Source organism: Physeter macrocephalus, chromosome 14 (assembly GCF_002837175.3).
Source record: "Physeter macrocephalus isolate SW-GA chromosome 14, ASM283717v5, whole genome shotgun sequence".
NCBI classification, from domain to species: Eukaryota; Metazoa; Chordata; class Mammalia; order Artiodactyla; family Physeteridae; genus Physeter; species Physeter macrocephalus.
The window spans coordinates 21,672,566-21,696,181 of NC_041227.1; the positions used below are offsets into that span (position 1 = coordinate 21,672,566).

A 23,616-nucleotide genomic window follows, 5' to 3' on the forward strand; every position below is an offset into this window, starting at 1 on the left:
CCACCCAGGATCTGGCTCATATTAAACACAAATTTGCTGACAAATGGATGTGAAAGAATTCCACTCAGCTCTGGTGGGTGGACATCCAGGAGGAGAACTTCAGCTTATTATAAAGATCTCTAACAGTCAACACGATCCAAGAAAACAATGGACCACCCTGGGAGTGATGAACTCCCTGCCAATAAATGTATTCAAAGAAAGATTGGGTCTTCAACTGGAGGCTGAACTAGGAATCAGTTGACCCTTCAAACCGAAAAATGAGCAAGTTCTATTAGGAGGGGAAAGACAAGATCGAGGCTGTGCTTCCAGACAGTTACCTGGCTGTATATATAGACCAGATTGATATGAAGGGACCAGAGGCAGGGAGGACCAGTTAGGAACCATTGCAGTGGTCCAGAAAATAACAGACTAGATTAGGTGGCAGTGGGAATGGAAAACCAAGGACAGGTGTGTGGTGACAGAAGCACTGGCCCTGGGCTGGAAGTCAGGAGCTACAGGTTTTAGTTCTGCCTCTGCCATTAACTTATTGTGGGGTATGGGGTAAATCCCTTCCCTTCTCTGGACTTCAGTTTCCCCATCTGTGAAATGCAGAATAATCTCCAAGTCCCTGCTAACTCTGGATTCTGTTTATGGGAAAGAGATTATGAAGGCTAACTGGGACAATGTAGTAGACAGCCTTTATACGCTTCAAAGGAACAATATCACTAGTCTCATACTATCATTATTATTACAAAGGCTGCCTCCCCAGAACTTGGTGACTAGATCGGTAGGAGGGGACAAGAAAGAGTCAATGGACTGCTTGTGTAGGGGGTGGGCTCAGGGGACAAGGACCTGCGATCTTTGGGGAGCATCAGCTAACCTCTCTACTCCTCCCCCAAGATCTGTGAAGACAGCGTGCTGTGTGCTGTCACCACATGAACTGCTTCCTCATTCCTTTGAGCCACACCTTGGCTAAGGGAAGCAATCAGTTCTAGGAAAAGTTAGACTCTGTTCCCCTCCTTTGAACGTTCCCAAATGACACCGGTTGTGGTCCTTCCCTTAAATAAGTATCATCTACGCATATGAAAACAGCCAATATTATTGAGCACTATGTGCTAAGCACTTTACTTACATAGCTTTCTGACCCTGGGAGGTAGCTCTAATTATTATCCCCATTTTATAGATGAGGACATCGTGGCTCATGGAGATTCGCAATTTTCCCACAGTTGCATAGTTTATGAGGGGGATTCCAATACAGGTCCGTGTGATGTCAAGGCTGCATTCCTAGAGGCTTCTAGCATTTTACTATATATTTTTACAACAGCTTAGGGAAGAGGGCAAGATCAGTACGGTCTCTAGGTTACAGCTGGGAAAACGGAAGCTCTGAAAGGTTAAATTAAGTCACTTGGACAAGTTAGTAAAGGCTTTCAATGTGCAGTTCACACTCTTTCCTGTTCTCTGTTCCTCTCCTATGACCCAGCAGTGCTTTCCTCCTTCCCTGCACCTTCCAGGGCCTCCCCAGTCTTCCTAGACCTGATCGGTAGGGACTTGCCCAGACCATTTAAGAGAAGGACTTTTACTTGTCCTTTTTCTGGGGCAGGAGGAGGGAAGGATTTCTGAAAGGCAGAAGTTAACTCCCATCTCCTCACTCACCACCACCAGCACACACACACCCCAGCCCAGGGCCTCGAGGTGACAGTGCTGAAGGCTTACAGAGTGAGTCACGCAGAGCTGAGCTGCCAGTCACCGGAGCATCAGGTGCTAAGCTTAGGTTAGAAGGGTGGAAAAGTAGGCCAAGTGTTCTCATCCCCAGGAGCACGGCCCAGTTGCAGCTCGGACCCCCCCTCCTACTCATCTCATCCCCAAATACTGCAAACATTTAGGGGACACTGTGCAAGGCCCGGGGGCAGAGGAGACGTGAGAAATCAGGATGCATTCCCACCCTTCAGAGGGGATAGGGCAGTGAGTACAAAATAATATATACTTATAAAGAGTGATGGGGGTACATGGTGATGAATTCCAAGGAGAGAAGTTCACAAAGGAGTTGTGATCAGAGTGTATTCTTAAAGGGTAAGTTGAACATGCAGAGGTAGAGGGGCACTCCAGGCTGCAGAAACGCACAGGCAGAAGCACCAAAGCTTAGATGTATTTGCACACCATCTAGCAGGCAATAGGGAGGTATGGAGCGCACTACGGCTTTGAGAAAGACTGCCTGAGTTTGAATCCTGGCTCTGTCCCTTCTCAGCTATTTGACCTTGGGCAAGTTACTTAACCCCTCTGGGAGAGATATCATTGTCTCCTATTATTTGCTCTCCCCCTTCCCAGTAAGCTTACACATTCTAGCCAGTTGCCATGTGACTCCAGAGGAAGGAGTACACTTCCCCAGACCAATGTCAGACTCCATCACATGACTTACTTCGGCCAGTGGAATTTGAGCTGGAGAGATATATGCCAGTTCTAGGCAGAAACTTGAAGAACCATTGCATGTTTTAGTCAAAAATCAAACTCTTTAATCTCTGCCACTGGAATGGCATGACCTGGATGGGGGCTGTGCCTTCAGCCTGGACCTTAGAGTGAAAAGACACAGAAAGCAGAGCTGCAGCCAACACACAGCTGCCCCACAGCTATCTATGTGTAATCTGAGGGAGAAAACTTTGTTGTAAGCCACTGAGATTTTGGGGTTGTTTGTTATCACATCATAACTTAGCGTAACCTAGTGATTTTAGTAGTACTTACCTCATAAAACTGTTGTGAGGATTAAATAAGATGATCTTGTGAAAAATGTATAACCATTTCATCAGAAATTGCATTATAAAATGATCACCCTGCCCACACATATATGGACATTTGATATACAACAGAAATGACATTTGCAAAAGGCTCGCAAAGGATGGTGTCACAGGTTGAATAGTATCTCCCCAAAATTCATTTCTACCTAGAACCTCAGAATATGACCTTGGGACTTCCCTGGTGGCACACTGGTTAAGAATCTGCCTGCCAATGCAGGGGACACGGGTTCGATTCCTGGTCCGGGAAGATCCCACATGCCTCGGAGCAGCTAAGCCCGAGCTCCACAACTACTGAAGCCTGCACTCTAGAGCCCGTACTCCACAACAAGAGAAGCCACCACAATAAGAAGCCCGCTCACCGCAACGAAGCGTAGCCCCTGCTCACTGCAACTAGAGAAAGCCCGTGTGCAGCAACGAAGACCCAATACAACCAAAAAAAAAAAAAGAATATGACCGTATTGGAAATAGGATCTTTACAGATGTAGTTAGTCAAGGATCTCAAGATTAACTCATCCTGGATTTAGAGTGTGCCCTAAATCCAACGACTGCTATCCATATAAGAAAACACACAGAAACAAAAAGAAGGCAATGTGAAGATGGAGGCAGAGACTACTGTGATGTGTCTACAAGCCAAGGAACACCAAGGATTGCTGGCAAACACCTGAAGCTAGGAGAAAGGCATGGATATTTTCTCCCTCCCCCCATGAGGACCCGATTCTGTCCACACCTCGATTTTGGACTTCCGGCCTCTTGAACTGTGACAGAATAAATTTCTGTAGTTTTAAGCCACCCAATTTGTGGTAATTTGTTATGACAGCCCTAGGAAATTAATACAGATGGATTATTGTTAAGTGATACTGAACAATTGGTTATTCATTTGGAAAAAAATAAAATTGGATTCCTACCTCATAGCATACATAATAATAACCTGTTGGATTAAAGACCTAAATTTGAAAAGCAAAACCTTAAAATCTTTAGAAGTAACTAAAGAAAATCATATTTAGGACTTCAGGATACAGAAGAATTTCTTAAACAAGACATAAAAATCACAAATTGTATTACTCTGGGTTATCCATAGAAATAGAACCAGTAGGATATATATTCTATATATCTACGTCTACATCAATAGATAGAGAGATAGATTTATTATAAGGAATTGACTCATATGGTTATGAAACCATGTGACTCAGATGGGATTGAACCCATAGGCCGAGACTCGAACCCATAGGCCAAGACTCGAACCCAGCCAGAACCCACCGTCTTTCTTTTTTTTATATAAATTTATTTATTTTATTTATTTATTTTTGGCTGTGCTGGGTCTTCGTCACTGCGCACAGGCTTTCTCTAATTGTGATGAGCGGGGGCTATTCTTCACTGTGGTGCGCGGGCTTCTTATTGTGGTGGCTTCTCTTGTTGCGGAGCATGGGCTCTAGGCACGTGGGCTTCAGTAGTTGCAGAATGCGGGCTCAGTAGTTGTGGCTCGCGGGCTTAGTTGTTCCGCAGCATGTGGGATCTTCCCGGACCAGGGCTCAAACCCGTGTCCCCTGCATTGGCAGATGGATTCTCAACCACAGCACCACCAGGGAAGCCCAACCTACAGTCTCTTAATTGAGATCACACACTTGGTCTCTGGACTTAATGAAGCTCAGGTTCTTTATGTCTCATCGCAGAAAGAATTCAGTGAGATACAAAGTGATAGGTAAGAAGTGGATTTTTTTTTTTTTTGGCTGATTTGGGTATTCGTCGCTGTGCACGGGCTTTCTCTAGTTGTGTCGTTGTGGTGCGCGGACTTATTATGGTGGCTTCTCTTGTTGCGGAGCACGGGCTCTAGAGTGCAGGCTCAGTAGTTGTGGCACACGGGCTTAGTTGCTCCGAGGCATGTAGCATATTCCTGGACCAGGAATCGAACCCGTGTCCCCAGCATTGGCAGGCGGATTCTTAACCACTGCGCCACCAGGGAAGTCCAAGAAGTGGATTTATTTAGAGAGAAACACACTCCACAGACAGAGAATGGGCCATCTCAGAAGACAAGAGGCCCCAAAATATGGGGTGGTTAGTTTTTATGGGCTGGGTAATTTCATAGGCTAATGAGTGGGAGGATTATTCCAACTATTTCAGAGAAGGGGCGGAGATTTCCAGGAATTGGGCCACTGCCCATGTTTTGACCTTCTATGGTTAACCTCAGAACTGTCATGGTGCTAGTGGTGTGTCATTTAGTATGCTAATATATTACAATGAGCATATAATGAGGCTCAAGGTTTACTGGAAGTTGAATCTTCCACCATCTTGGACCTACTTGGTTCTAATCAGTTTTTGTCGTATCCTATGGCTATGTCATTCTTTTATTTTTAAATTTTATTTATTATTTTGTATTTTTTAATTTTATTTTTGGCTGTGTTGGGTGTTCCTTGCTGCACGCAGGCTTTCTCTAGTTGCGGTGAGAGGGGGCTACTCTTCATTGAGGTGTGCGGGCTTCTCATTGCAGTGGCTTTTGCTGTGGAGCACGGGCTCTAGGCGCACAGGCTTCAGTAGTTGCGGCGCATGGGCTCAGTAGTTGTGGCTCATGGGCTCTAGAGCGCAGGCTCAGTAGTTGTCTCAGAACTGTCATGGTGCTAGTGGTGTGTCATTTAGTATGCTAATATATTACAATGAGCATATAATGAGGCTCAAGGTTTACTGGAAGTTGAATCTTCCACCATCTTGGACCTACTTGGTTCTAATCAGTTTTTGTCGTATCCTATGGCTATGTCATTCTTTTATTTTTAAATTTTATTTATTATTTTGTATTTTTTAATTTTATTTTTGGCTGTGTTGGGTGTTCCTTGCTGCACGCAGGCTTTCTCTAGTTGCGGTGAGAGGGGGCTACTCTTCATTGAGGTGTGCGGGCTTCTCATTGCAGTGGCTTTTGCTGTGGAGCACGGGCTCTAGGCGCACAGGCTTCAGTAGTTGCGGCGCATGGGCTCAGTAGTTGTGGCTCATGGGCTCTAGAGCGCAGGCTCAGTAGTTGTGGCGCATGGGCTTAACTGCTCCGCAGCATTTGGGATCTTCGCGGACCAGGGCTCGAACCTGTGTCCCCTGCATTGGAGGCAGATCCTTAACCACTGTGCCACCAAGGAAATCCCACCACCCTTACTTCTTTTCTTCTCTCTTTTATTTCCTGACCCCCTTCCTGCTCCGTGCACGGTCCCCTCCCTCTGAGGGCAAAATATGGGATAAAAAAATCCAAATCAAACAGCTTCTAGATCTCATCACAAGAAGCCCTCAAAGTGGGGTGGAAACGAGAGGGAGAAGGAATCCTGGAGGCAGAGAAGAGGCTGCTTAGCGACTGCTGGTGAATCCACAGAGAGTACTGTGTCAGTTACCTACCTCCAACCCACGCCCAGCTCTTCCTTTTCCTGCCTGTGATCACAGAATTTTGAAACATCAGAACTGCAAAAGTCCTTGACATTTATCTACTCTGCCTCCATAAGTTTGCAGCTGGGAAAGTGACACAGGGGCACAGGAAAGGAAAGCAACTGGCTATTGTCACCCAGCAAGTCAGTGGCTCAGCAGGAACTAGAGTCCTAGGCCTCCTGACCCCCGACCAGTGATTGTACTTTCACCTATACCACACGTGACCTTCCTTCCTGTGGTCACTAGTCCCTCCCCTTGATTCCTACCCACCAGGTTTGGGAGGACATCTAAGCATTCCCAATCTGCCCTCCCATCCCCCACCCCCCAAACCCCACCCCCGAGTGAGCGTAGGGTACAGTGAAACAGGGGCAGAAGGGACAACCCATGTCAGAAGGGAGGGCCAGCCCTAAATCCTAGGGGCATATTTGGCAGTGGTGGGAATGGTGAAAGTGTCACTCTGGCCTGCAGGGGGACCAGTCTCCTCTTTGGAGAGCTCCATTAGAAGCAGCCTCTGTTCCAGCAGGCCATCCTGGCGGGACCCCTCCTCGCGCCCTTCCAGCCTAGCTGGCTGCCTGGAGGACCTACCTCACTTCACCAGCCGTGGACTTGCACAGAGGCCACCCAGGCGCAGGATGGTCCATGACTGCCGGGTGGCGGGGGGTGGGGGTGGGGGTGAGGAGGAAGGGTTTCCAGCAGCTCCACTTTCAGTCCTGCTCCTGTGCTCCACAAAGGGCCACTGTCTGAGCACAGAGGGACCCTGGAGGGAGGCCTCCCAAGGTGCTCGGCAACAGGGCCGGGTTTCATCACGCTGGGCCTCCTGGCCAAGTAAACATCAGGGTAGGAAAGGCCCAGCAGTTTCTGCAGACAGGGTCCTGGCTCCAGGCTGGCTCAGTGGCATCCTCACCCAGGGCTTCCCTGAGACAATAAGGAGGGCCAAGGTCATTTACCCACTTTTCTCCAGAAATGGAGTCAGGATAAGAAGCTGGCTCTATCTTAGTCCACTTCCTATTGTTCAAGGAGCAGAGAGACATCCTATTCCCCTCTTAAGAAGTAGATTTTTGTTTGTTTGTTTTGTTTTTTGTGGGTTTTTTTGCGGTACGCGAGCCTCTCACTTTTGTGGCCTCTCCTGTTGCGGAGCACAGGCTCCGGACGCGCAGGCTCAGCGGCCATGGCTCACGCGCCCAGCCACTCCGCGGCACGTGGGATCTTCCCGGACCGGGGCACGAACCCGTGTCCCCTGCATTGGCAGGTGGACTCCCAACCACTGCGCCACCAGGGAAGCCCAGAAGTAGATGTTTTCAAGAAATTTTAAAATTAGTTCAGAGGGAGAAGAGAGCTCCGTGAGCTTGAGTAATCAGGGAAGACTTCCTAGAGGAAGTGTGATTTAGGTGTGATTCTGCCTCAGTGTGTAGGTATAGGTAGAATCTCCACAAATAGACAGGAAGGAGAGAGGCATTTCAGACAGAGAGCACAGAACTGGCAAGTTGTGGTGTCTGGAAAGCAGCAGCATTTGGGGTAAATGAAGAGACCTATTTGGCTAGGGTAGAGAATTAACACAGGAGAAGGTGGAAAATAAGGCTAGAAAGTTTGGTTAGGAACTAAACCTCAACTAGTCTTAACAGCCATGTGGAGGAGTCTTAACGGTTTCCAAGCAGAGTGGTGATGAGGTTCTAAAAGCAAAATTTTTGAAAGCTTAGTCTTAAGATCTTACAAAAGAGGCCTCAGGTTGAGCCTCAGTCCTCTGGGAGAAGTTGGGCTGGTTATGGCCTCTCTTGGGGCTTGGTTTCTTCATCTTTAAAATAAAATCGTTATACCAGAGAATCTTAAAGCCTTTCCCATCTCTAAAGTGCAAGGATTCTCTAATGGGGCAACATGGACTATAGAAAATGAAGGGAGGTGAGGCCGTGGCCACACCCTGGATGCCTCTGGGCTGCATTTCTGCAATGATTCATCTGCTTAGAGCTATCACTGCCACCACCACTGCTGCCAGGCACTATGCTAAGTAGTTCCTTTTTTAAAAAACTTCATTTTTGTGAACAGAAAATGCATGTACATACTGCAAATTTTAAGTCATAAAAAGATATATGTATGGTAAAAATAAATTTCCCTCCTTCCCCTCTTTCCAGCCACCCATTTCTTGTCCCGCTGTATCCTGAGTATGCTTTCACAGATAATCCATGCATTTTTAAAGATTCTATAGATTCTTTTTCTTTATGCAAATGGGAGCATACTAGACACACCGTTCTGTACCTTGCTTTTTTGACTTGAAAATTCTGGAGATCTTTTCATATGAGTCTGTAAAGAGCTGCCTCATTCTTCATATGGCAGGACCATGATTTATTAAACCAGTCCCCTATGGATAGATATTTAGGGTGTTTCTTTTCTATCATAAACAATGCATCCATGAATATCCTGAACATACATCATCCAGCATATGCTGGAAAAGGTCTACAGGATACATTCCTAGAATTGAACTTATGTGCTAACTTCTTTATATGACTTAATACTTTCAAAAAAAGTTTGAAGTGATCGTAATTATACTGATTATGCAAATGAGGCACAGAAAGATGCATTAACTTGTACAAGTCACACAGCTCTTACATAGTAGAGTTGAGATTCCAATGTGGACAGTCTGACCCCTCAATCACTAACACACTAACTAACACTAGCACACAGAGCTAACACACTCAGTCACTCCACTAGTGGTTCTGAAACTTCAGTACACATCAACACCACTGGGAGGGCTTGTTAAAACATAGAGTACTAATAGTTTCTGATTCAGCTCATCTATGGTAGAGCCCAAGAATTTGCATTTCTAACAAATTCTTAGGTGATCACTCTTTGAGAACCACTGCACTATGATAGCTCTTCCACCTTCAGCTGTTCACGTTGTCCAAAAAGAAAGCAATTGGTACTCAGTAACTGGCCTTGATAGGACCAGAGTTGAGAGGCACAGACAAGGATTCCTGAAGCCCATCTCTCTAAGCTCTTTTTTTTTTTTAATATTTATTTGTTTATTTGGTTGTGCCGGGTCTTAATTGCGGCATGCATGTGGGATCTAGTTCCCTGACCAGGGATCGAACCCAGGCCCCCTCCATTGGGAGCACAGAGTCCTATCCACTGCACCACCAGGGAAGTCCCTATCTAAGCTGTTTGAAGGCCCTGCACAGTGCCTGGCACATAGTATTCAATAAATACTTGTTGAATGAATTAATAAGTAAATGAGGTATAAGTACTCCATGCAACTTGTTGCTGTCTCTTTTCCCAGCCCCCTGAGAGCCCCTGCCCTGGGGAAGCTCCACTGCCCACACTGGCTGAGATCCAGCTTCAGGTTGTGAGAGCCTGCTATGGACTGAATGTGCTCCTCCCCGCCGCAAATTCATATGTTGAAGCCCTAACCCCCGATGTGATGATATCTGGAGGTGGGACCTTAGGGAGGTAATTAGGTTTGGAGGAGGTTTTGCAGGTGGGGCCCCCACAATGGAATTAGGGTCCTTATAGGAAGAGGAAGAGACCAGAGCTCCCTCTCTTTCTCCATCATGTGAGGACACAGTGAGAAGGCGGCTATCTGCCGGCCAGGAAAAGGGCCTCATCAGGAACCGAATCCACCTGCACCTTGATCTTGAACTCTCCAACCTCCAGAACTCTGAGAAACAAATGTGTGTTGTTTAAGAACTCAGTCTGGGACTTCCCTGGTGGCGCGGTGGTTAAGAATCTGCCTGCCAATGCAGGAGACATGGGTTTGAGCCTTGGTCCGGGAAGATCCCACATGCCACGGAGCAACTAAGCCCGTGTGCCACAACTACTGAAGCCTGCGCTCCTAGAGCCCGTGCTCTGCAACAAGAGAAGCCACCTCAATGAGAAGCCCGCGCACCGCAACGAAGAGCAGCCCCTGCTTGCCATAACTAGAGAAAGTCCGCACGCAGCAAAGAAGACCCAATGCAGCCATAAATAAATAAATTAATAATAATTTTTTAAAAAAGAACTCAGTCTATGGCATTTTATTATAGCAGCCCAAGCTAACCAAGACGGAGCCCTTGGGAGCAGAGCTGTTTATTTCCTCCCATTCCTCCCTTGGCTTATAATGAAATCAATGAAGCTGCTAGACCTCTGTTATTAAAGAAAAGGCAGCATCTTAGAATGCTAGAGCTTGATCGAGATAAGCTAGTCCAGTGCTCTCATTTATTATTATTAACAGCAAGAGCTATAATTCATAGCACACCCATGCACTTGACATGCTTGCTTTTTTTTTTTTACTTCCCTGTATTTCCTTTCCCCTTATTCTAGTACACAGCCTCTTCTTCCATTCCATGCAGTTGATGTGGCCAGTACACACACACACACACACACACACACACACTATGGGAAAGATTTAAATTTGGAAATTTGTGAGGAGACCTGAGCTCTGTGGGAGGCCCCTGCTGCAAGAGCAGCAAGGCACTGACAGAAACATCCCTCCATACAGTTGATGTGGCCAGTACACACACACACACACACACACACACACACACACACACACACACACACACACACACTATGGGAAAGATTTAAATTTGGAAATTTGTGAGGAGACCTGAGCTCTGTGGGAGGCCCCTGCTGCAAGAGCAGCAAGGCACTGACAGAAACATCCCACAAACAGGAAGAAACAGTTTCCAGGGTCATGCATTGTGGCAGCCACCCACCAGCCCACCTCCTCCAGGTGCTGACTCTGTTACAGAATTATATCCCTGAGCTCAGGGCCTTGAGGACCCGGACAGCTTCTCCCAGCTGCTCCCTACCTGGCCTTGAAACCTGCTTCCGCTGCCTCCCTCTCCCACGCGCCTCCATCCTGGGTTCCCTTTCCTGTTGGTGGCCTTGTTATGGACCCCCCCAAGGCCAGACTTATAGCTGAAAATGTCTAGGCCCCAGGCCCCTGGACAAGTAACACTTCAGAAGCCATTTGTTGGGCAGCTGGAGAGGAGGGCATCAGGGAGAGAATTTCAGGGGCCAAGTCAGATTCAGTTGGTCAGCTGTACTTCAGACAGCAATCTGACTCAACTGACATTATCGAAGGTAGAGGAGACGGCCGTCAGGCAGATGTAGCCAGACACAGACGCTGTCCGTCGAGCTGAGTCAGGCAGAGGTGGTCAGGAAGGGACAGTCAGGCGGACTCCGTCATTCAGAACCCGGTGCCTGAGATCCAGTTAGACTCGGACGGGGAGCCAGAACCAGCCAGCCTCAGCCTCAGCCACCGCAGTCTGGCAGATGCGGTCGGTCCACCCATCAGGCGGGCTGATCCCACCTGTCAGATGGCCAGTCAGGCGGGCCCCACCAGGCACAGAGGCTGTGCAGACAGGGTAGCCAGCCAGCTTGTCAGCCAGCCAGTCAGGGGACTCGGGCAGACGCGCGGGCCCCCGGCCGTAGTCAGAATCAGCTGCTCAGGCTGTCTGCTTAGCCCACACAGCAGAGTTGGGGTCAAAACGTTGGCACAGAGGTATCAGTGAACTGGTCAGTCAGTCACAGAGGGCCTCGGTCAGTCAGATACAGCTTGTCGAGCGCCGATGGAGTCCGGTCAGTCAGAAGCAGATCGACTCAGTCAGACACGCCCCATCAGGCCCAGATGCCATCAGCCAGATAGGGCAGTCAGTCAATCAGTCAACTGCGGTCAGGCAGACAGATCACCCGGTCTTGGTCCACCAGGCATCCATGAAATCTGTGTTCAGTCCGACACAGCCAGACAGACACGGATTATCAGGCAGTGATGGCGTCTGTGGTCACTGAGACACAGTGGGCCAGTCAGAGGCAGCCTGTCAGGCCCTGATGGAATCAGAGCGCCGCGGAGGCCACCGAAGCCAGGGACTGAGGCCCGGGACCTCCTTCTGGGCGGAGCCTTGTTGAGGTTGGGGCATCCTTGGGGGCGGGGCCTCGTTCTTGCACAGGACCGCCCGTCCACTCCCCTCCCGGCAGCCTTCGGACGTTGCCATGGCAGCTTCGGACTCGGCCGGAGTCGCTCCTTCCCAGCCCACGGGGGTCCCCCACCCCCGACCCCCGCGCCTGCGGAGTGGAGGTCCCGGCGGTGTAGTGGAGGGGCGGCGGGGCTGGGCAGGCTGCACTCCGCACGGCGGCAGACGCTGCGGCTCGCGCTTTTGTCATCCCCTTGTACAGATGAGGCTGATTGGGAGACCAGGAACGACGCACGTCAAGCTACACAGTGACAGAGACCCAGAACCTCTGGATCCCTTGCTCCTCTCCAGAACCCTGCGCTCTCCTTTAGGAGGAATCAGATTTCCCCAGGCATAGGGTGCGTATCGAGAAGAGAGAACAGCCCATGCAAAGAGGCTTTTGACTAGGGTGAACACTCGCCTTGTACCAAGCTCTGTAGTAACAGCTTCGTGTACAGTAATTCACTTGGGCCTCACAATTTTCCTTTGAGTGAAATAATGATGATTTCCTTTTTACATATGGAAAACTGAAGCACAGAGGGGTGGTAACTTGACCAGGGTCAGCGGGCTGTGGGGTGAGCCAGGATTGGAACCCAGGCAGCCTAACTCCTGACATTCGCTCCTGGGCCCTCAACACACCCTCTGGCCCTTTCCTTGTGACCTCCGAGGGCAGAGCATGAGTCCCCTTCAGCAGGCCTCCCTGGTCTGTTTCAGAATGCCCAACCCTGTGCATGAGGCTCCTGTTTGAGTCTCTGCTTTAAGGACTGAGAATAAGGAGCTATCAAACCAGGAACCTGGCCCAACCAGGGGACAAACTATGGGTCTGTCTCACAGAGTTCAGAGAAGGGAAAGCCTATGAGATGAAAGAAGCCAGGGCCAAGAGGCCACTGAAAGCTGTCAGTGGGGAACCCTATGAGCATGGCCCCTCAGGGGTTCAAGTTGAAAGACCTTTGAACAAATTCCAGCAATGTGAGCCAGGAGTTAGAAACACATCATGGGTCATAAACGCAAATGCCTACAAGGGCCACAAAGGTAATGAAAGTCATGAAAACAAGTCAAGTGACTAGATTGGCAAACTCTCCCCATCTAAAGGGGGCACTGCCTCTTGACTCCTGTCCATCATGTTCTCAGACACCTGTTTTCTCTAGCCTTCTAACAACTGGATGATGTTGGTAAGTCAAACACTGAGTCTCGGTTTTTCCATCTGTATAATGGGAAGGAATATTTGGCTTTATCTCACAGGGTGAAATATTATGGCAATTAAACATGTTTTTGTATGTAGAAAATATTTTGTGAGCTGTAACTCTGTAAAGTGGAGGGGGTATGAAGAGGAGGTTGACTGAACATGTGTTGTACATCTGCTACATGGTCTATGGGTTCTGACAGCATTCCTCTAGGCAGGGCTTAGCATTCCTCTTGTAGAGAAGATGAGAATGCCCTTCAAAAAGTATGCTGACTTACCCAGGGTCACAACTTTGTGTATGATGGAGCCAGATTTAGAACTTAGGTCTTTCTGACTTCTAAGACCAGTCTCTTACAACAGTTGTTTTGCAAGGTGTTGCGTGGTCCCACCAGTTGCACTGAGATGATTTCAGGTGAAACCCAAATGAACAGTTTAAAAATAGTTATATAATTTTTGTTATTTTCAATTTTAGAGGAAGCTTATTGATACTACGGAAGTCCTAAATGTCACACAGCCAGACTGTAGTAGGTTGAATAATGGCCTCCCAAAGATATAGAGACCTAATCCCTGGAACCTGTAGATATTAATTTATTTGGGAAGAGAATCTTCACAGATGTGATTAAGTTAAGGATGCTGAGTTGAGGAGATCATCCAGGATTATCCAAGTGGGCACGAAATGCCATAACAAATATCCTTGTAAGAGGGAGGCAGAAAGAGAGGCAGACAGACACACAGAACAGCAGGAGACAATTCAACCTCGGAGGCAGAGATCACAGTGATGTGGCCACAAGCCAAGGAATGCAGGCAGCCACAAGCTGGAAGTGTCAAGGACGATTCTTCTTTAGGGCCTCTGGAGGGAACATGGCCCTCTCAACATCTTTATTTCAGCCCAGTAAAACTACTACTGAACTTCTAGCCTCTAGAACTATGAGAGAATACATTTCTGTTATTTTAAGGTATCAGCTTTGTGGTAATTTGCTACCTCAGCTACAGGAAACAGATACACAGGTCTACAAGTCTTCAAAAAGTCATACTCCAAACCCGTAGTGTAAACATAACCCCCTTTATTAAAAAATAAAATTATTTTTAGATAATTTTATATTTACAGACAATAAATGTAAATCTCTGATTTACAGAATACAGAGATTTCCCATAGCACAGAGAGTTCCCATACACTCCTCCCCCAGTTTCCCATATTGCTAACATCTTATATGACTATGGTGCATTTGTCACAACTGAGAAACCAGCCTTGGTACCTTCCTATTAACTAAACTCTACACTTTATTTGGATTTTACTAGCTTTCCCCTTAACGTCCATTTTCTGTTCCAAGGTCCCATCCAAGATATTACATTACATTTAGTCTTCATGTCCCCTTAGTCTCCTCTGGCCTGGGACAATTTCTCAGACTTTCCTTGTTTTTCATGACCTTGACAGTTTTGAGGAGTACTGGTTAGGTGTTTTAGAAAGTGTCCCTCAATTTGGGTTTCTCTGATGGTTTTCTCATGGTTAGACTGGGATCATTGGTTTCGGTGAAGGATACCACAGAGGTGAAGTGCCCTTTTCATGACATCATGTCAGGGGTACATGATATCAATATATGACTTGATCACCTTGAGTACCCGGCCAAGGTAGTGTTTGCCAAGTTTCTCTCCTGTGAAGTTACTTGTTTTTTTTCGCTTTCTACTCTCTGAAAGCAAGTCATTAAGGGCAGCCTACTCTCGGGGGTGGATTAAGCTCCACATCTTGGAGGAGATAAATTATTTGGAATTCTTCTATTAGGAAGATTTGTCCTTCCTCCTCCATTTATATATTTATTCAATTATTTATTGACATCAGTATGGACTCATGGATATTTAGTTTATACTTTGGGCTGTAATCTGGTACTATGTTATTTCTTTTGTTGCTCAAATTGCTCCAGCTTTGGCCATTGGGAACTCTTTCAGGATGTCTCTTATGTCCCTTTGACACCAATTGTTTTGCATCTTGGTTACACGAAGATGATTTCAAGTGGAACTCAGCTGATCTTTTTTTAAGAGTTGTATATTTACTTTAATAGATCTTAGGAAAACATAACCTGCATGTCAAATTGACAATTTCACAAATACCACTGAAGACAAGGCTAATGTAGTGCTGGTTGTGCTAAGTGAGTCAATTCACAGAGCGCTATTAAGTAAAAGCTGGTATTGATGGTACGTAGGTATGGAGGAAGTTGTTAAGCTGATTAGGGAATGACTCAAATTTGAGAAACATCTGTACTAAAGCAGAACCAAGCCCCAAAGGGAAGCAGTGATGATAACGGTACTAAAGCAGAACCAAGCCCCAAAGGGAGGCAGTGATGATAACGATGGGGACTGTGGGCAGCTTCTCGGGGACACACCCACACACAAGCCATTCCCAGGGCCCTGCTGCCAGGTAGACCTGTCTCAGTGCAAATGCATGCTGATGTTGATAACGGTGGAACTGCGCATGCCCAGGCCCGGGACGGATGGATGCTGCACTGTTTCCCAAACGAGCTGCGTGGGTGGCTTGCAGCTCAGCACCGTTCCTGCTAATGAGCTTGGAACCGTTGGCCTAACAAACACGTTCCGTGTCACAGGCCTGACATGTGATGTTTCCCGAGGAGAAGTGCCAGGAAGGCTCGTTATTTTTACTTTTTTTTCCCGTGTTTCATCCTTAATCTGAGATAGGCAGAAAGACGTGGCGGACTTAGCGGTCAGACCCGGTACACTCCTGGCTCAGAGTCTTGTCTGAGGTCTGCAGACCAGTCCCCCAGCCCCACTGAGGATGCTCAGCATTGAACTGGAGTATTTAGCTTGTCCTGCTCTGCACGATCCTGAGCCCTGACTGAGCACCTGAATCTACCTCCTGGTTAAGGAGTGATGCTCCAGAATCTCTGGCCTGATCTGAAATAGAAAGCCCTTCAAGAAAGAAGTTTTTTAATTTCCCTGTTTCTAGTCTGAACTGTGGGTGGCTGCAGGCTGGTGTGTGCTCAGGCCTCTAAACCCTCTATAGTGCCTTCCCAGGGAGCTCTGGTGTCACATGACCTAGGTTAGAATCCTAGTTCATCCTAAGAACTAGATAAGTTACATTTCCTCTCATCTCTAAAAGGAAGATAGGGACTTCCCTGGTGGCCCAGTGGGTAAGACTCCGTGCGTGGGTGGCTTGCAGCTCAGCACCGTTCCTGCTAATGAGCTTGGAACCGTTGGCCTAACAAACACGTTCCGTGTCACAGGCCTGACATGTGATGTTTCCCGAGGAGAAGTGCCAGGAAGGCTCGTTATTTTTACTTTTTTTTCCCGTGTTTCATCCTTAATCTGAGATAGGCAGAAAGACGTGGCGGACTTAGCGGTCAGACCCGGTACACTCCTGGCTCAGAGTCTTGTCTGAGGTCTGCAGACCAGTCCCCCAGCCCCACTGAGGATGCTCAGCATTGAACTGGAGTATTTAGCTTGTCCTGCTCTGCACGATCCTGAGCCCTGACTGAGCACCTGAATCTACCTCCTGGTTAAGGAGTGATGCTCCAGAATCTCTGGCCTGATCTGAAATAGAAAGCCCTTCAAGAAAGAAGTTTTTTAATTTCCCTGTTTCTAGTCTGAACTGTGGGTGGCTGCAGGCTGGTGTGTGCTCAGGCCTCTAAACCCTCTATAGTGCCTTCCCAGGGAGCTCTGGTGTCACATGACCTAGGTTAGAATCCTAGTTCATCCTAAGAACTAGATAAGTTACATTTCCTCTCATCTCTTAAAGGAAGATAGGGACTTCCCTGGTGGCCCAGTGGGTAAGACTCCGCACTCCCAATGCAGGGGGCCCGGGTTCGATCCCTGGTCAGGGAACTAGAGATCCCGCATGCCACAACTAAGAGCCCACAAGCTGCAACCAAAAAGATCCCGCGAGGCGCAACTAAGACCCGGCACAGCCAAAGAAATAAATAAATATTTTTTTTAAAAATTAAGAGGCTATTAGAGTCACCCAGACTAGAGATATTGCTGATTTAGACTAGGTTCTAGATCAGCACTGTCCTATGACTTTCTGCATGGTGGAAATGTTCTATATCTGTGCTCATACAGTAGCCACTAGCCACCTGTGGCTCTTGAGCACTTAGAATGTGGCTGGTGCAGCTGAGGAATTGAATTCTTAATTTCATGTCATTTTAATTAATTAAAATTTAAATAGCCTCCTGTAGTTAATTTCCAAAATATACAAACAAATCATACAACTCAATAACAAAGAAACAAACAACCCAATCCACAGAAGACCTAAATAGACATTTCTCCAAAGAAGACATACAGATGGCCAACAGGCACATGAAAAGATACTCAACATTGCTAATTATTAGAGAAATGCAAATCAAAACCACAGTGAGGTATCACCTCACACTCATCAGAATGGCCATCATTAAAAAGTCTACAAATAATAAATGCTGGAGAGGGTGCAGTGAAAAGGCAATCCTCCTACAGTGTTGGTGGGAGTGTAAATTGGTGCAGCCACTGTGAAAAACAGTATGAAGGCTCCTTTAAAAACTAAAAATAGAGCTACTATATGATCCAGAGATCCCACTCCTGGGCATATACCTGGAAAACAGGAAAACTCTAATTCGAAAAGATACATGCACCCCAATATTCATAGCAGCACTATTTACACTAGCCAAGACATGGAAACACCCCAAATGCCGATCAACAGACGACTGGTTTAAGAAGATGTGATATATACAGTGGAATATTACTCAGCCATAAAAATAAATGAAATATTGCCATTTGTGGCTACATGGATGGACCTAGAGAATATCATACTAAGTGAAGTAAGTCAGACAGAGAAAGACAAATATTGTATCACTAATATGTGGAATCTAAAAAATAATACAAATGAATCTATATAAAAAATAAAAACAGACTCACAGGGCTTCCCTGGTGGTGCAGTGGTTGAGAGTCCGCCTGCCGATGCAGGGGACACGGGTTCATGCCCCGGTCCAGGATGATCCCACATGCCGCAGAGCGGCTGGGCCCGTGAGCCATGGCCGCTGAGCCTGCACGTCCGGAGCCTGTGCTCCGCAACGGGAGAGGCCACAACAGTGAGAGGCCCACGTACCGCAAAAAAAAAGACAAAACAAAAACAAAAAAAAACAAAAAACAGACTGACAGACATAGAAAACAGACTTGTGGTTACCGAAGGGGAAAGGGAGGGGGTGGTGGGATAAATTAGGAGTGTGGGATTAACAGATACAAACTGCTATACATAAAATAGATGAGCAACAAGGATTTACAGTGTAACACAGGGAACAATATTCAATATCTTGTAATAACCTATAATGGAAAATAATCTGAAAGCATACAAATAATATAAATATATAACTGAACCACTTTGCTGTACACCTGACTAACACAATATTATAAATCCACTGTACTTCAATTTTTAAAAAATAGCCTACTGGGTAGATGGACCTAGAGTCTGTCATACAGAGTGAAGTAAATCAGAAAGAGAAAAACAAATATCATATGCTAACACATATATATGGAATCTAAAAAAAAAAAAAAAAAAAGGTTCTGATGAACCTGGGGCGGGACAGGAATAAAGACAGACATAGAGAATGGACTTGAGGTCAAAGGGGGGGGGAAGGGTAAGCTGGGATGTAGTCATAGCACAGGGAGATAAGCTCGGTGCTTTGTGACCACCTAGAGGGGTGGGATAGGGAGGGTGGGAGGGAGACGCAAGAGGGAGGGGATATGGGGATATATGTATACATATAACTGATTCACTTTGTTATACAGCAGAAACTAACACAACATTGTAAAGCAATTATACTTCAATAAAGATGTTAAAAAAAAGAAACACATATACTAAAAATCAAAAGAAAAAAAATAGCCTCCTGTAGCTAGCGGCTACTATATTGGACAGCACAGGAAATTGGCTGTAACTTAAATATATTTAGGAGGAAGATAGAACTTGTGATGGTTGGGGGATAGGGAGTGAGAGAGAGTGGAATCAAGGATGATGCCCAGTTTTTTTATTGGGGAACTGGGAGAATGATACTACCATTTACTGACTTGGAGAAGAGCAGGCTCTGGGGAGATACCAAGAGTTTTGTTTTGTTTTGTTTTTAAATATTTATTTATTTATTTGGCTGTGCTGGGTCTTAGTTGAGGCATGCAGGATCTTCTTTGTGGCGTGTGGTATCTAGTTCCCTGACCAGGGATTGAAACTGGGCCCGCTGCATTGGGAGCGTGGAGTCTTAACCACTGGACCACCAGGAAAGTCCCAAGAGTTTTGTTTTGCACAAGAGGAGTTTAAAATACTGTTGGAACATTCAACTAGAGGTATCAAGTAGAAGGTAGGATATGTACATGGTTGCCATCATCACCTTTAGGTTCCAGAAACACCAGGCTGTTGGCTGCTTAGAAGGGTGGGAGGTCAGAAATGGGACCAAGAACTCCACACTGAGACTTTCCTTCTTCTTGTCTTGGTTATTGTTCCAATGAACCACAAAGCCAGCCAGTCCTTGTTTGAAACCCTATGATCTGTGGCTCCTCCTTCCCCTCCTCCCTCTTCTCTCCAGGTATGGAGCTCAGGGGCACCTTCCTTTGCAAAGCTAGAAACCCTCACCCCACCTGCTTTCTACTCCGGTAGCCACTCCTATGGCTCAGGCCTTTGTCATCTCATTGTGGACTAGAGCCGCAGTGCCCAGAGTTCCTGGCCTTCTCACCACTCCTGCTTTCCGCCTTCTAGCAGAGGGGTCTTTCTGACTGTAGGATTTCCCTCCTGGGAATCCTGTCGGGGTCTGCATCAAAAGTTTTAAGCCTGAACCAAGGCTTTGATCCTTCTTTACATTTCTAGAATTGCATCCAAAGGAAATCAGAAAGCCTCCACAAAGTTTGAAAATCCACAAGAAAGTTCCTCACAGCATTTATTATAAAAGCTAAAAGTATACTTCTCAACCATATCTTACATGACCTATCAGCAGTCTCCCTTGAAACACATTTACTTCCAGGATACCACATTCTGTGGTTGTTCTCCTACCACTCTGGTCACTCTTCAGTCTCCTTTGCTGGTTCTTTCTCATTGCCCTCATCTCTACACATTACAGTGCCCCAGAGCTCAGGCCTGAGACCTCTCTCTCTTTGCGTACACCCTTGGCTCTCTCATGCAGCCTCATAGCTTTAAAGGGATCTGTATTCTGATGACTCCCAAAAGTATATATCCAACTCCAACTCTCCCCTAAATGCCAGGTTCACAAATACAACTATCTACTTGACATCTCCACTTGAATGTCAAACAGACATCTCAAACTTACCATGCCCCAAACTGAAGTCAAGATATTCTCCCCAAAACTCCCTCCTCCATGGTCCCATCTCACTTAATGGCAATTCCCTCCCTTATTTGCTCAGGCCAGAAGCCTTGGAGCCATCCTCGATTCCTCTCTTTCAACTTCACATCTGGTCTATCAGCAACCTTCAGGCTGGAGCTTATATTTATCCTGAATTCTATCATTGTTTTGCCATCTTTGCTGCCATCATCCTGGTACAAGCCACTATCCTGTTTCACCCCATTGACAGCAATGGCCTATTAGCAGGTCTCCCTGCTTCTTCTACCGCGGGTCCCACTTCAGCTCTTCTCCATACTGCAGGGTAAAGCCCTCCAACGTCTCCCATTTCACTCAGAAAAATACACCAAATTCCCTTTTCCGTCTTTCGCATTATGTGAGTGGTTTAACGTCTACACTCTTGCTGCTCACTCTGCTCCAGCCTGTTTGTTGTCCCTCGACCAGGCCAGCCCCATACGCCTCAACATCAGTGCCTGCGCACTGGCCGCTCCCTTTGCTAGGAAGGCTCTAACACCCGACATCCCCTTGGATGGCTCCATTCCCTCACCTCCGTATGTCTGGTCACAAGTCACCTGGCCACATTCCACACTCACTCCTCATATTCCCCTTCTTTTATTTTTTCATAGCACTTTCACCATCTGCCCTTTTACACATTTTAAGGGTTGTCTGTTTTCCCTACTATAGTGTAAATTTCAAGGGGGCGGAAATTTTCGCGCCCCTTCACTGCTGCATTCCCCAGTGCTTATGTGGCACACAGTAGGTGCTCAATTAATAAGGGGTAAATGAGTGAACGAATGAAAGATTGTAAGGAGCCTCAGTGACCTAACAGTGGGGGTGTGAGGGAATGGAGAAATACGCATGCTCAGGGTATTCTGAAAAATTACCTTTTGTTAGGGCAAGCCAAGAGGGCATCCGGACCTCACGTGACACCTCCCTCGTCCTTCCCCCTGCCGGAACGTTTCAGTCCCGGAACCTTGGCTCGCGGGTCTCGCGCGCTGGCACTTCCGGTACCTCTCTTCTCTAGCCAGCAAAGAGAACTGCCAAGTCAGTTCCGGCAGAGAGCGCGGTGAGGAGCGGATCGCGGCCTTCTAGCCCGGGGCCCTCCAGGCCCTCCGGCCTCTGGTCGGCGGGTGAACTGGGGGGCCCCCGGGACAGGCTCAGGCTGTGTCTTGCCGAACCCCAGAGCCCTCGCCGCAGCCGCCCGCTAGCAGGGCCCGAGCCTGGAAGCATCAACGAACTGCTCCCCCACCCCCACCTCCGCGACCTAATGGCGGCGGCCCCTCGGAGCCCAGATCCCGCCCACCGCCGGGTCTCTTGACCCCACGCTGCAGGGGTTAGGCGAAGCCTCCGGCAGGCCACCGAGGACGTGGCGCCTTTGGGCGTCGGGCGTGGCAGGGCGAGAAGAATGGCGGCCACTGGAACGCCGCGGAGGGCCGTTAGAGCCTCGAGGGCCCGGAAAGGGGGGTCCTACGTGGACGCCAGCTCAGCCACCCTTAGGCCTTGGAGCCCGCGCGGATCCGGGACCTGAGGTGACCTCTCTGTCCCAGTTGGACGAGATCTCACCTCGTCCGGGCAACGACGGACAAAGGCCTTAACGGGCCCGGAAGGTGAGCGGAGCCCCGGTCGACGACGGGTGGAAAGCTAGCGGGTCATCGGGCGGTTGGTCGTCGTTCTACCAAGACCTCGATGTCGGAAGATAGAAATGGTAGAATAATGTACCACATGCGGCCAATAGGAAGTGCCAGCCACCCTTTGGGAAGATTTACTGGCCGTTTATAGAAGGCCTGTGTATATAATATGAAAAAGCTGCTCTCAACTTTCCCCCCAACCTTTCGAAAGAAAACTTTTCGCTGCATATAGGTCTTCTAGATGTGAAGAGGTTGCCGACGTATGATAGAGTTAAAGTCACGTGTCTTGTAAATGCCCGTTTGTTTCTTTAAAAAAACCGTAGAAAAGAAATGTCTTCTGGAAATGACTTTTCGAAATGGAGTTGTTTGACCACCTCTAGAGGCGACATCAGGAGCCACAGGTCCATGTTTGTTCAGTGGGTTAGAGGACATGGAATGGAAGACGTTGAGGAGGAAGAAAAGAAGGTTCTGTGCCAGACTGGTCACAGAAGACATTTGCATATTAGAACCATTGTTTTGTGTGTGCATTTTACTCCTTACTCCTGTATATGCAGTTGACAATAAGTACTTTTTTGAAATATCTAGTCTTTCTAGATGTTCTGAAGTGCCTGATATATGTTCAAAGTAGAGGTAGTAAAAAGACATTTTGTAAATATCTTTTTGTTAAAATTCGTATGAAATGTTGTTTTGGGGGGGAGGGGTGGCCAAACCACCTTTTTGAACAGTACGCAGTATGCACTGTTTTTTTGTGCACTGGTTCAAGGTGGGGGGGGGAGGAGAAGAGTATGACAAAAATAGAGTTAGTAAATAATACATTTTGTACATTTTGTGTTAAAATTTCTAGGAAAGATTGTCTTCCAAAAATTTGAGCATTACAGCCCTCTGGGTTGGTGGAGGGGGGAGAGAGAAGGGGGTTGGTCTTAGGATGGCTAGAATGCTGGTATTTTGAAGACACTTTCAGATTATAACTGTTACATGTGTGTAGTTCATTCAGTACTGCTCTGTATATAGTGGACAAATTAAGTCCTTATTTGAAACATCTAGTCCATCTAGATGTTTAGAAGTGCCCAACGTATGTTAAATGTAGAGGTAGTAAAATATCACTTTGTAAATATCTTTTTGCTAAAATTCACAGGAAGTACTGTCTTTGGGAATGTTAAATGTTAAACCACCTCTCTGAGCAGTATACTATTGTCTATACTTGTTCAGTGGTTTGGAGGAGGGAGGGAAAGAATTGCAAAAGGTAATATGCTAGTGTGTTCATACCTGGACATTTTCAGACAAAACCATTTTTTGTATGTTCATTTTGTTTTGCTGTGTATATAGTGTATATAATGGACAAATTGAGTCCTAGTTTTGCAACATCTAGTCTCTAGATGTTAAAGGGGTTGCCAGTGTATGACAAAGTAG

The 23,616-nt window shown here is 47.0% G+C and overlaps 1 protein-coding gene across 13 annotated transcripts in view; it reads right to left on the minus strand.

Moving 5' to 3' along the window:
- Positions 1-23,616, minus strand: part of EPB41L1 (erythrocyte membrane protein band 4.1 like 1) — a 186,558-nt gene that overhangs the window by 131,958 nt on the left and 30,984 nt on the right. For 12 of the 13 annotated variants that reach the window (XR_003682781.2, XM_055089822.1, XM_055089819.1 and 9 more), the window contains exon 1: positions 21,463-22,983. The exons of the other annotated variant lie outside the window; for it this stretch is intronic. The gene's annotated coding sequence lies outside the window, so the exon portion shown is untranslated. Of the gene's footprint in view, positions 1-21,462; positions 22,984-23,616 lie in introns of those variants that run through there. 13 annotated transcript variants of the gene reach the window in all.